Genomic DNA, 14,100 nt, shown 5'->3' on the forward strand with positions numbered 1-14,100 from the left:
GCTCTGACATCCCCTGTTCTAAGACTCCTCTTTTCATCTCTAACATTTTCTATTCTATGCTCCCCCCCAGCTTTGCCAGTCTGTGAGTTAGGTCACATTTTCCATGTGGTTTTGGATTAGCTGTACCTGGCAACTCCAAATCCCCTCTGCAGGTCTAAGGTTTTTGGCTGCCCTCCCTCTCCAGAGTTTAATTTGATTTCTTCTTGAATTGAAACCAGAAGGGAGAGCTTGGTGGTGGCTCTGCACTGAATGCGTGCTCAACAAATATTTGTGTACTGAATAAAGGGGTGGAAATGATCCTTTTGCACATATCATTAAATGAGTGGGATTATGCAAATGGTGGTAAAGAGCTCTGTGCCCAGATCTATTATTTAGGACATACAGGCCCTGTTCCCTCTCTTTATCTTCCTCAATCTCCTAGTTTCTGTTAATAAAATGATCACAAATGGATCTTGGGTATTATATTGGGAGATTGGTACCTGCTTTGTCTAGGACCTTGGAAAGCAGAGTTTCTGCTCTGTAGGATGGACAGAAGGCATTCACTTTAAAAATACATTCAAGGATTGTTCTCAGAGCTTCCCCAACTTCCCTGAACTAGTGGTATCTTCCATTATATTACAGAGCTGTTGGGGGTGGGGCTGGATAAGTGGGCCGTAGCCACCTTCCTACTTGTATCCAACTGGCTAATGGTGAGAAGAGCGGTTGCTTTAGAATCAGAAGGCCTGAGTTTGAAGGCCTCTTCCAATATCTTTTTCTGTGTCATCATGGGCAAGCCATTTTACTTCTCTGGGTCTCAGTTTCCTTCTCTGTAAAACCATTAATTTAGTGGGTATCACGTTTTTTATTTTCGGAGGCAATTGGGGTTAAATGACTTGCCTAATGTCACACAGCTGGCAAGTGTTAAGTGTCTGAGGTCAAATTTGAACTCAGGTCCTCCTGACTTCAGGGCTGGTGCTCTCTCCACTGCACCAACTAGCTATCCCAGTGGGTATTACCTTTGGTAAATTATTCCACTGCTTTGGATCCCAGTTTCCTTATCTGTTAAATGATAAGAAATAAACTTGATTAATGTTTAATCCTGGCACCCTTTAATACAAATACTTGTTACAAGTAACCTGAGTAAGGCTGAAGTCTAACCTGGGTTTGACCTTATTAAAATTAAAAAAAATAGTAGCTTTTTATTTTTTATTTTCAAAATATGTGCAAAGATAGTTTTCAACATTCACCCTTTCAAACCTTGTGTTGTAGATTTTTCTCTTTCTTCCCCCCCCTTCCTCCCTTAGACAGCAAGTAATCCAAGATATGTTAAACATGTACAATTCTTCTATACATATTTTCACAATTATTGTGCTGCACGAGAAAGATCAGATCAAAAAGGAAAAAAAAATGAGAAAAAACAAAACGCAAGCAAACAACAAAAACAGTGAAAATGCTATGTTGTAAACCATACTCAGTTCCTGCAGTCTCTTTCTCGGTGTAGAAGGCTTCTTCATCACAAGATCATTGGAACTGGCCTGAATCATCTTGTTGGGAAGAGCCACGTCCATCAGAATTGATCATTGTATAATCTTACTGTTGCTGTGTACAATGATCTCCTGGTTCTGCTCATTTCACTCAGCCTCAGTTCAGTCTCTCCAGACCTCTCTGAAATCATCCTGTTGATTGTTTCTTACAGAATAATAGTATTCCATAACATTCCTAACCAGCCATTCTCCAACTGATGAGCATTCCCTCAGTTTACAGTTTCTGGCCACAATAAAAAGGGCTGCCACAAACATTTTTGTACTTGGGAGTCCCTTTCCCTCTTTAATGATCTCTTTGGAATACAGACCCAATAGAGAGACTGCTGGATCAAAGGGGATGCCCAGTTCGATAGCCCTTTGAGCATAATTCCAAATTGCTCTCCAGAATGGCTGGATCAGTTCAGAACAACATATATATATATATATATATATATATATATTTTTTTTTTTTTTATTATAGCTTTTTATTTACAAGTCATATGCATGGGTAATTTTACAGTATTGACAGTTGCCAAACCTTTTGTTCCAATTTTTCCCCTCCTTCCCCCCATCCCTTCTCCTAGATGGCAGGTTGACCAATACATGTTAAATATGTTAGAGTATAAGTTAAATAAATATAAGTATACATGTCCAAACAGTTATTTTGCTGTACTAAAAGAATCGGACTTTGAAACAGTGTACTATTAGCCTGTGAAGGGAATAAAAAATGCAGGCAGACAAAAATAGGGGGGTTGGGAATTCTATGTAGTGGTTCACAGTCATCTCCCAGAGTTCTTTCACTGGGTGTAGCTAGTTCAATTCATTACTGCTCTATTGGAACTGATTTGGTTCATCTCATTGCTGAAGAGGGCCACGTCCAGCAGAATTGATCATCATATGGTACTGTTACAACAACATATTTGGGATGAAAACAACATCAGTGGCTTCTGGAGTCAGAAGACTTGAGTTCCAATTCTACTTCTATGAGCATGGGCAAATGATTTCTGCCACCAGAGCCTCAGTTTCCTTCATCTGTAAAAGGAGCACATGTGGGTCTGAGATGCTTTCCAACTCTAAATCAATGACCTTTTAACCTTTCTGGGTCTCAGTTTCCTTTCTGTAAAATGAAAGTTGTACTAGATATCCTCTGAGGTATCTTTCAGTTCAAACTTGATGACATTACATGGTTCCCTTGCCTCAACTCTTACATTCTGGTAAAGGATCAAAGTTGTGTTTTATCTACTGAACTGTGCCAAGAGCAGGGTAAATTTTGAGCCCGGGTTCCCATAGTTCCCATAGTGTATTGATTGTGTCCTTGGATTTACGCACTTAACTATTTATTTTATTTTATTTTTAAGTGCTTTTCCACTCGGCTAAATCACTGGCAATGATCTTTAGTCCCTTCAGGAACATGGAGACCAGAGCTCTGGGTTTAATTTGAGAACTCAGCTCTCTGTTGGACAGTCACTGATCTCTTCCTATTTGGGTTTTTTTATGTCTTGGATCAATAGCAATAATAATGATAATAGGGTTAGAGAATGGATTCTTGATTTTACTGGGACATGGGATTTCTGATTGATGACAGATATTCCCTCTTTCAAAGCAAGTTCATATCTTCTTTGCAATTTGTAATTTTGGAGAATTGCCCAAGGCACTCAAAGGTAAAATAATAATAACACTAATTTATATTTATATAGTGCTTATTATATATCAGGTACTGTGTTAATTATTTTCTAAATATGATCTTATTTGCTCCTCAAAACAACCCTGGGAGGTTAAGTGCTATTTATTTTTATTTTGTAATTAAGGAAACTAAGGTAAATAGAGGTTAAGTATCTTGATCAGGATCATACAGCTAATAAGTATCTGAGGACTGAATTTGAATTCATTTCTTCTTGACTTGAGCCCCAGTGCTCTATGTACTATATCACCTAACTGTCTAAATTGCCCTGGATCATACTACAAGGTAGTAATCTTTTTGACTCTGAAACCATTCTCTAGTCACTATGGCCTGATGTCTCTATGATGATGAAAAGGAGGATGACAATAAACTTTTTTTTGGGGGGTATTGATTTGTGATTTTATTTTTGTAGAGAATATCAAGCTAGAAAACTGCCTCTAACTTATATGAACTGATGCTGAGTGAAATGAGCAGAACCAGGAGATCATTATACGGGACAACAACAAGATTATATGATGAGCAATTCTGATGGACGTAATTTTTCTCAACAAGATGATTCAGTCCAGTTCCAATGATCTTGTGATGAACAGAGCCATCTATACCTAGGGAGAGGGCTGTGGGAACTGAGTGGGGAGCACAACATAACATTCTCTTTTTGTTGTTGTTTCCTTGCATTTTATTTTCTTTCTCATTTTTTTCTTTTTGATCTGATTTTTCTTGTGCAGAAAGATAATTCTATAAATATCTATGCATATAGGATTTAACATATATACATATATATTACCATGTTTAACATATATTGGATTATTTGCCATCTGGGGGAGGAGATGGGAGAAGGGGAGGACAAATTGGGACATGAGGGTTTTGCAAGGATCAATGTTGAAAAATCGTCCATGCATATGTTTTGAAAATAAAAAGCTTTAATAAAAAAAAACCTGCCTGTATAGTACAGATGAAAAATTCCTTTGCATTTTATGATCATATTCCAATGATTGGAGCCCACTTTCTGCTTCTTTGAATTCTTTGGGTCCCTTCAAGGCTCAACTCAAATGGCATTTTCTAAAGGAAGTCTTTTCTGATTCCTCCCCTCTCCCATCAGTGTTTGTCTTCCTTTAATTTATTCTGACTATTTTGTATATATATATATGTGATATGGACATGCTGTCTCTTTTGAGGTAATGTAAACTCCTTGAGAGCTGATGATTTTCCTTTTTTTATACTCTGCTTGATATCCAATGAATTCCATGTTGATAAGAGTAAAATGGAAGCGGGAGGGGCAACATGGGATAGTGGCAAGAGAGCTGGCTAGAGGCAGGAGGACCTGCCTTCATTATTTTGTTGTTGTTGTTTATCCCTTTTTTCTTGAAGAGGATCATTACATCAGGGAAGTGATACCAGGGCATGTAAATGAATTGGATTTAAGTGAGGGAGGATGTGCAAAGTTACCTACTTCACTTTCTCCTCTGGAACCATCTGCATCCAGTGGCCAGATATAGATCAGGATGATTGGAGCTGGCCCTGGATGCAGGGGGAGACTTTGGTGGTTTTTGGGTGTGATCCTGTTAAACCCTTCACCTTGGTGGGTCACTTCACTTTTCAGTGCTCTAGGCAACTGAATATAAATCTCAGATGAGTTTCTGATCTCTTCTTTGTCTTCAAAGAAAAAAAAATTAAGTCAGACTCTTGGGGAGAGCTCCCTTTGTCCCATTATCCCTGATCTTGGGAAAAAAACCCTCAAAACAAATTCTATTTTGGCAGGATCTAAACAATCCTTCACTTCTATAACAGCTTTGTGAGGCTAGCAGGCAGTTATCATCATTATCATCATAGTCATCGCCTCCAGCACCACCGCCATCATCATTAATGTAGCCTGTCTAAAACGGTCCCCCTGCTCCAGCTGGCATTCACAGATGTGTAGCTTGAGTCCCAAGGTGATGACTACCTTCAGCTTCTAGGAGTCTCCATATTGGTCCATCCTTCCAAAACAGTAAGTGACAAGTCCCTGCTGATGTGGGTAGCTCCTAGCAAATGCCTTTACTACAAAATATAAATCTGGGGTGTTCTGCCTCACTAATTTGTACAGTGTCTGAGGGAAAAGTACTTATAGACTTGCAACTCACTACATTAGGTACTTTAGTGCCCATGATTCCTTCCAGCCCTTCTTAGCTCTTGGGCCATAAAGAAACAGACAACAATCTGATTTTGATTCAAGGAAAAGACTTTTCTGATCCCTGATGTTGTTGCTTAGTCTTTTCAGGCACGTATGACTCTTTGTGATCTTATTTGCAGTTTTCTTGGCAAAGATATCGAAGTAGTTTGCCATTTCCTTCTCCAGCTCACTTTACAGATGAGGAAACTGAGGCAAGTAGGGTTTAACGTGGCCCATGGTCCCGAAGCAAGTGTCTGAGGCTGGATTTGAATTCATGAAGATGAGTCTTCCTGACTCCAAGCCTGGCACTCTATTCACTGTAGTGCCTCCTAGTTTCCCTATATCCTGATAATCCAATCTATACTTGCCTAAGGATCTTCTCTACAACAATCTCCACAACTTATTTAACTATCCAGGCTCTGTTTCAAGATCTCTAATGACAGGAAACTCACCCCTTCTCAAAACAGCTCATTCTGCTTTGGACTAGATTTTATTGTTAGGTTTTCCCCCCTAACATCACTCCTCAATTTCTCTCCCTTTATGACTCCTGAGCATTGTTCTTAGTTCTCCTCTCTGGGACCAAGTGGAGAAATCTAATCCCAAATCCAAGTGACAACTGTTCAAATACTTGAAATAACTATCATGTTCCCCAGGAAGGCTTCTCTTCTCTAGGTTAATCATGTCCTGTTCCTTCAGTTGATCCTAACGGGGTACAATCTGTAGGTACCTGACTGCCCCAATTGCCTTATTTTGGAAACTCTCAGATCTATCAAGGTTCTTCCTAGGTAACTGAATTCTGCCCAGGTTTCTGACACATTAAATTATAGAATCCATAGCTTGAAAGCCAAACTCTTTCGTATTATACAGGACCAATCAGTGGTTTAAAGAGATTATGTGACTTTTCCAAGGTCACAGAGACAGTATTGGATAAAGAATGAAAACCAAGGTCCTCTGTTTTCTTGGGAAGAATGTTACAATACTCTACTTAACTCTTTATAATAAAAACTAAAATAGATCTAGACAGTAAATGCCATATGGGGAGAGACTTCTGAAGGTGGGGGTGGGGGATGGGGGAGATGTCTGGGGGGATGGGTGTCAACTTCTTAGAACAGGAGGAATGTGTGCTAGAATATGACTCTGTCCCCAGAGGCACACCATTTCTTTTTTCAAATTTCTTTTTCTTTTTTAAAAATTAATTTTTTAGGAATATTATTTCTTGGGGGAAAAAAGGACGCTGCAGGAATCCAATAATTGCTTTAGCTGAGAAGAAAAATAAAATAACAAGAGAAAAAAAGCCAGCCTTCTTCCCACATTGGCCTCTTAAGACTTAGCATGTAATTAGAACGGTTCCTATGTTCTATTAATTGCAGCCATTGTGATTTTTGAGATCTGAGGGTTAATTGGTAATATGGGTGTCTAACAGCTTCCTGCCAGATATTTCAACTTACATTAATTAACCTCCTGGTTCTGGGGCCCAGACATGAATCATCTGTTTTCCCCGAGTCCCCTTCCCCATCAGGATCTTTTTGCATCTCCTTTGGAATCAGTTCTGATGTTTTATTTAAGTAGACATGGAAAGTGTGACAGAGCATAATCGAGTTGATGGAGCATGATAGAGTTCTTTGGTCAATCCAAAGTCTCCTTTTCTTAATTAGATGAGGATACCAGACTCATGTTTTTCATCAGAATCCTCCTTCTGTAAAGGTTCTGAAGGCTACTAGGTCTTAGTCAATGCAGAGACTGTAGTTCAGTAGCAAGAACACTGGCTCTAGTGTGAGAGAACCTGTATTTGAATTCCAGATCTTATCTCTGTGATATTAGATGAATCATTTAACTCATTTAGATCTATGTAAAATGAGGGGGTTTAGGCTGGATGGCCTTCATTCCTTCCCTTCTTCCCTTTTTCCCTCCTTCCCTTCCTTCCTCCTTTTCTTCCTTCATTCTCCCTCCCTCCCTCCCTCCTTCCCTTTCTTTCCCTTTCCTTCCTTCCTTCCTTTCCCTTTCCTTTCCTTTCCTTCCTTCCCTTTCCTTTCTTCCTTCCCTTTCCTTCCTTCCTTCCTTCCTTCCTTCCTTCTTTCCTTCCTTCCTTCCTCTTCCTTCCTTCCTTCCTTCCTTCCTTCCTTCCTTCCTTCCTTCCTTCCTTCCTTCCTTCCTTTTTCATTCCTTTCCTTCTTTCCTCTCTTCTTCCCTTCCTTCCTTCCTCTCTGAGTCTCTGTCTCTTTCTTTATCTCATCTATTTGTCTACAAGAGGAATGACGTTGAGGAGCTAGCAAGTGTTCAGATAAGGGTGACCAGAATTCTGAAAGTCTATGCCATAGGAGGATTGGGTGAGGAAACTGAGGAAGCTTAGTATGTGGAATGAGAGATTTGGACTCAGTGGCTCCCGAGGTTCCTTCCAGGTATAAATCTATGATCCTTTGGGAAGACTCTGGTGGAAGGGGAACAACATGAGATCAGTCTGTCATATGGAAGAAGGGCTAGCTTTGTCCTCCAGCTTGGCTCCCAGAGGGTAGAATTAAGAGCAAAAGAGGGGAGGCAAAGCTCACTCAAATGTGTGTGTGTGGAGGAAGACTGACCATTACAGCTCTCTTTACCCATTCTCTATGGGAGGATCCTCTTCACTAGGAAAAAAAAAACTCCTAAGAGGCTCTTAGGAGAACTTGGATGGCCACTTTTAAAGAGGACGCTTGTCTGGATACAGACAAACTTATTTCCTACTCATCTATCAGCTTCTCCACAGACATTTTGAGAAGGCATTCACTGCGTCCTCCATCTTCCTTGCCTAGGACAATTTTAAGAAATTGTCCCCCAGAACTAAGAGAAGAACAGGGAAATGGGAAGTCTGTTTTTGCATACTGGGAGAGCCCAATAAGAGTGTGCCCATAATTACCTTCTGAACCATTTGGAGGACATGTTAAAAATGAACAGTGGCGTTTCCACCGGTGCTTAGAGCCATCTAATGTAGTTGTCTGCAATTTCCAAAGCTTGTAACAAAGTGTGGCTAAAAGCAAAAGAAAACCACTCATCCTTTGAAAGTGCTGCTTAATTATCTGCTTACCTGAATTTGAGTGCTGGATGGCTTTTTTCTGCTTCTGCATCCTTGATTCTCAAGGCTAAAATAGGTCTGTTGTGGAACTGGGCATGAAACTTCCACATCGTTCTCTAGTTGGATGAGCAGTAAGGACAGCTGTTATTTCTTATGCTTTTCAAATGAAGCAATTGAAGTCCAGAGAAGAGAAGGGTCATAGGGAAGATCTTCTCTCCTGACAAGGTGAGTTCTGGTCAGGATCCATATTAAATAATAATAATGATAATAATAGTGGGCATTTATATAGCACTCTAAGGTTTACAAAGTGCTTTAAAATATTATCTCATTTGATCCTTACAACAGTCTTGGGAGGGAGGTGCTATTATTATCTCTATTTTATGATTGGGGAAACTGAGACACAAAGAGGCTAAGTGACTTGTCCAGGGTCACACAGCTAGTAAGTGGGGGAGGCTAGGTTTGACTCGGGTCTTCTAGACTCCAGGGTATGTTGCTCTGAGCACTCTGGTGCCACCAGAGGAGGAGCTCTAGTCATGCTTACTTCATGACCCTCTTAGTTCATCCTCTGTACTTTCCCACCTCCTCATCAGACTTGTCTCCACTGGACTGCTCCTCCCCTTCCAGCTCTTGTTTATTTATTGTCTTCTTCTAAGTAAGCTTTCTGGGAGGGACTGGTTTGATATTTTTGTATTTGCATCCCCAGTGTTTTGCACAGTGCTCAACTCATAGCAAGGCCTTAATTAATATGCTCTTAGTCTTTCTGTCTCTGCTTCTGTTTTTCCCTCCTTCCCTCCCTCCTTCCTTTTTCCCCTTCTCTTTCCTTCCCTTCCCTTCCTCCCTCACTCCCTCTCTTCTTCCCTCCTTCCCTTTCCTTCCCTTCCCTCCTTCCCTTCCGTCCTTCCTCTCTTCCTCCCTCCTTTCTCCCTCCCTCCCTTCCTTCCTCCCTTCCTTCCTTCCTCCCTCCCTTCTTCCTTCCTTCCTTTCCTCCTTCCTTCCTTCCTTTCCTGCTTTTCCTTCTTCTTCCTTTCTCTCTCTCTGAGTCTCTGTCTCTTTCTTTAATTTATCTATTTGTCTATAGTATTTATATTCCAGGCACTTTGCTTAGCACTGGCTATACAAAGAAAGGCAAAGCCGTGATCCCTGACCTCAAGTTGCTTACCCTTATCCCTAACACTGAATTTTCCTGACTTCCTTTGAAGTTCACCTCAAGTCTCAATTACCGCGGAGATCCCAGGAACTTCAGATTTCAGGCTACTTTCTATCCACTCTGGATGTATCTTGTGTGTTCTATTTGGATTTAACATCCCATCCCTGTCTCTCCCCTAAGTAAACTCCTTGAGGGCAGGAACAGTTTCTTTATTTTTGTCTTTATATCCTTAGCCCCAATGCTGTGTGTAGCAGTAGGTGCTTATTAAGTGCTTTTAAGATGAATGGATTGATGTCCATGAAATACGAAAATTGGAAGAAGGCATCTTGGATGTTCTGGGGAACATCCTTTGTATAAGATATATGGAAAAATAAGGACAAGAATTATGTAGGATGAGAGGATAAAGAGGGATTGTGATTTGTACCCTTTGGGAGAACTTGCATAGTTCTGTGACAAACATTTTGTGGCTGCAAACTTTATTCTCCCCCGTCCTGTTTTTTTTAACAGATGAGGAAACTGAGGCTCAGAAAATTATAAGATTAAGTTGTAGATTATAAGTAAATTATAAATTCTAGCACTAGAGACTATCTAGTCTAAGTGATTTAGCCAAGATCATGCAGTAATAAGCATCAGAAATTTGATGATTCCATAGTTAGTCCATTTCCTTTAGTACCTAGAAGCAGGATTTGATCCCAGGGCTTCCTGAGTCCAAAGTACCAACTCCACCATGCATACTCTAAGAACTTTGGGTAATCTGAACTTGCGTGCAAAGGCTTGGTGCAAATAGCCTCAGAAAGGCATCTTTGTTCCCCATTGTTAATTAGAGTGCTGTTCTTTGTACAGGTCCATTGTCAGCAGGGAACTCATTCCAAATTTTCGCCTCTGGCCGGGATCTGCATCTATTTATCCATGATCTTGATTTTGTCTCTTTGTGACCAGTGGCCTCAGTATCTATGACAGCTGGCCAAGGTTCAGGGAGCACATTTGTGATTCTAGAATAGAGGAAGCTCCCAGACCCACCACAGGAATCGAACCTGTAAATTTACTCTCATTAGCTCCATGTTTCAATCCTTCAAGACTTGTTTAAGTGTCTGAAGCAGGGGTCCTCAAACTTTTAAAATAGGGGGCCAGTTCACTGTCCCTCAGACTATGGGAGGGCCGGACTATAGTAAAAACAAAAACTTTGTTTTGTGGGCCTTTAAATAAAGAAACTTCATAGCTCTGGGTGAAGGGGGATAATCGTCCTCAGCTGCCGCATCTGGCCTGCGGGCCATAGTTTGAGGACCCCTGGACCATTCAGAAGTTGATTTGAAGGAGAGAAAGCCTGTGTATGCAGTGCTGAATGATGCTCCATGTGTCTGTTCTTTTGTATTGCCCTAGAATATATGACCATGTTTGTTACATACACTGCCATGGGAACTGCAAAGATCACGCCTTTCTTTAAAACAATGGGCTGGCATTTTCCCTCCTAGTGTCTATTACATACTAATGTCAAATGTTTGTAGGACTCTCCAGTGGAAGAAGATTTTGTTTTGTGCCGTGCGGCCCCAGAGGAGAAAACTAGAAGTAATGACTGAATTACAAAAAGATCAAGTGAGGACTGAAGTCAGGAAAACCAATCTCACAATGAGAAAGTGGGTGGACTGACTCATTTCCCTTCCCTCGGAGGTGTTCAAAGGGCTGGGGTACCATTTGTCAGGTGTTCCTTTCAAGTAGGAGTTAGATTAGATGGCCAGCAAAGGCAGTTCCCGTTTTCAGGTTCTGTGATTCTTTGATCCTTTTCTCTAGTGGGATTTTTTTCTCTAGTGGATGAGGAGAAAAGAGAGAAGAGGAAGGGGAGCATGAAGAGAGAGAGAGAGAGAGAGAGAGAGAGAGAGAGAGAGAGAGAGAGAGAGAGAGAGAGAGACAGACACACATAGACATGGAGAGAGATTAAGAAAGAGAAGAGGAGGAAAGAAGAGGAGAGGAGAGGGAAACAGAAAAAAGAGGGAAGGAAGAGAGAGGGAATAGGGGAGAAACAGAGAGATTGAGAAAGAGAAAAGGGGAAAGAGAAGAGAGGAGAGGGAGGGAGGAAAGGAGGAAAAGGGGGATGAGAAAGGGGGAGACTTTGAAGCTCTCTTTCAGATCCAGATCTATGATCTATGATCTCTTGTCTTCAGTTTCCTTCTTTGTAAAATGAAGGGGTTGGAGTTGATGGCCCCAAAGGGCTTCTGCCAGCTATCAAACTATGGTCCAATGATGGTTATTGCTAAGGATAGTTAAACAGGCAGCTCCTAATGCCTTTTGGTCTATGGCCTGGGGTGGAAATGATGCTGAGGATGGATGTATGTCTTGAAGCATTCCCCGCCTGTCCAAAGTGCCTGGAAGCTGTTGGATGACCCTGACCTGATACTTCTATGGTCAGTTGGAGGGTTTTTTTATTTATCTTTTTAAAGCTGTGATGGAACCCAGAGGGAAGGTACTGCAGAGAAGATGATTTAGCTTTGGGGATCATGGGAATGGAAAAAGGCAATGCCGCTCTCTCCTTTCCATGCTTGAAGAACACACGTTCCTTCAGCATAATAGAGAGCTTCGAGCTGTCTGCATGAGACAAATAACCACCTGCCTGAAAACAACTTCCTTTCTTTCAGGGTCATCTTCCTAGACTCCCAAAGCAATTTGCAAGAGTTAAACTCCCTGTTGAAGAAATGCTGAAAGAAAGTCTTTTTTGCTTCCATATGATGTTAGACCCTCTCTTTATAGGGATTTAGACCTACAAGGGGATACTAAGACCATCTAGCCGAACTGCCTTATTTTACAGAAAAGGAAACTGAGGCTAGATAGGTAGCTTGCCCAAAGGTCACCCAGCTGAGAAGCAGCAGGGATAGAATTTGAATCCAGGCCTTTGACTCCAAATTCAATGCTCTTTCAACTGTGTCTAGTGCTGAGCCATTAGAGCTGCAGCAGACCTTGTAGGCCTTCTAGTCCAATCTCCCCCCCCCTTTTTTTTTTTAAAGAGGAGGCCCAGATAAATGAAATGATTTGCCCATGGTCACATTGCTAGTAAGTATCTGGGGCCATATTTGACCTTCTTGATTCCAGACCCAGTGATCTATTCACTGCAGATCTTATAATGTTGGAAAATACTGCCTAACAATCAGCAATATATTAAAGTGGCTTAGGTGGCATCTGGAGATATTTTAAAGGGTTCCCTAAAGGTCTTTAAGCAAAGGCTGGGTGGCCCCTGGGTGAACTTATTGTAGAGAGGATTCTTGCTCAGACAGGGGCTGGACTGAAAGGAGTTTTCTTCCAACTCTGAGATGCTGTGATTCCTTGATGTTAGAATGACCTTAAAGAGCCTGTTCAGAATCCAAAGGCTTCATACATGGGCAGGGGGTTGGATTAGATGACCTTCCAAGTTTTCAGAGGCACTTGCATGCCTCCCTGAATCTACCAAGTAGGTCTCTGATAGGTTGACAAGCTTAATATACCATGTGTCAAGTTATCGTTCGATTCTGGGAGTTTTGGGAGAAGTGGAGTCCTGTGGAAAGCAGCTTGCTGCTCCTTGGGGGCAGTCAATCACCACAAGCCCACGTTTATTGCCAAACACTAACATTTGTGTCTTGGATCATGAACCTCAGACTTATTTTTAGTGGGTTTGAATTGATTTTTTAAAAAAATGGTTAGCTTTAAAGAAACACAAAATGTACATGTATACACACAATGCATATTAATATAGACATATATGATATACAAATATACATATAGGTGTATATATATATATATATATATATATATATATATCTTCAACTGAGTAGTACAGTGGATAGAGTACTGAATTTGGAGCCAGAAACATCCAAAATCATATCTTGCTTCAGAGGTATATTTGCTGTCTAAATAAGTTAGGCTGTGTGTGTGTATGTGTGTGTACACACACATGTACACATCCATATGTCTATCTATCTATCTATAGCTATATATGTATCTTCAACTGAGTGGTACAGTGGATAGAGTACTGAATTTGGAGTGAGAACTACTTAAAATCACATCTTTCTTCAGAAGCTTATTTGCTGTCTTAATCATTTAGCCTCTTCCAGTCTCAGTTTCTTCATCTGTGAAATGGGGATAATAATAACACCTGCCTCCCAGAATTGTTCTGAGGATCAAATAAGATAACATATAAAAAATTTTCCCTGTCTTAAGGTGTTATAGAAATGCTAGTTATTATTATTATTATTATTATTATTATTATTATTATTAGTGCCAAAGGCACTGGGCTTGGAATCAGGAGAGAGAAGGGTTTAAACTCTACCTTTGACACTTGGTCACTTCATCTCTCCAAACTCTCTTCTATAAAATGAAGCTAAATAACAGTTGCATCACCAGCCTTTTTGTGAGTTTCCCATGAAAAAGTCTGTGTAGTATCCTTTGGAATCAATCAGTTTATTAACAAGCTTTTATTATGTACCTGCCATGTGCCAGACACTGTGCTAAGTGCTGGGGACACAGAAGGAAAAACGATGACATGATTCCTGCCCTTGGAGAAATTATTTTAGAGAAGCAACATATGCATAAGTAAATATAACATGTATACAA

The 14,100-nt window shown here is 40.6% G+C and overlaps 1 protein-coding gene across 1 annotated transcript in view; it reads left to right on the forward strand.

Annotated features, from left to right (window-relative positions):
- RPH3A (rabphilin 3A) overlaps positions 1 to 14,100 on the forward strand; it is a 354,517-nt gene that overhangs the window by 17,490 nt on the left and 322,927 nt on the right. The window lies entirely within an intron of this gene.

Source organism: Sarcophilus harrisii, chromosome 1, assembly GCF_902635505.1.
Source record: "Sarcophilus harrisii chromosome 1, mSarHar1.11, whole genome shotgun sequence".
Taxonomy (NCBI): domain Eukaryota; kingdom Metazoa; phylum Chordata; class Mammalia; order Dasyuromorphia; family Dasyuridae; genus Sarcophilus; species Sarcophilus harrisii.